We start from the raw sequence: 271 nt of genomic DNA, 5'->3' as shown, positions 1-271 counted from the left end.
AATCTTCAGCCACCCAAGTGTTTGATCTCTAACAGTAATCCACGCAATGATTGAATAAGACCTTCTCTAAAGTAGGATTTTACTTATGCTAGTAAGTTTGTTTCTTAAATAAAAAGACCAAAATTCTTGCCGAATCTTATTTTTTGTCAGACAAAGAAAAACTATTTTTTTACTTATTTTATGAAACGCTTGAAAAATGGTTAGCGGCATCTGATTTTTAATTTGCTAATATAACATATTTATATAGCCAAACTAATTTGTAACCTTAAAT

The sequence above is a fragment of the Theobroma umbraticum genome, unplaced genomic scaffold (genome assembly GCF_002168275.2).
Source record: "Theobroma umbraticum cultivar Fairchild unplaced genomic scaffold, ASM216827v3 scaffold_4.1, whole genome shotgun sequence".
In the NCBI taxonomy this organism is placed as follows: Eukaryota; Viridiplantae; Streptophyta; class Magnoliopsida; order Malvales; family Malvaceae; genus Theobroma; species Theobroma umbraticum.
The sequence above is the reverse complement of the archived record's forward strand: the minus strand, read 5'-3'. Positions refer to the sequence as shown.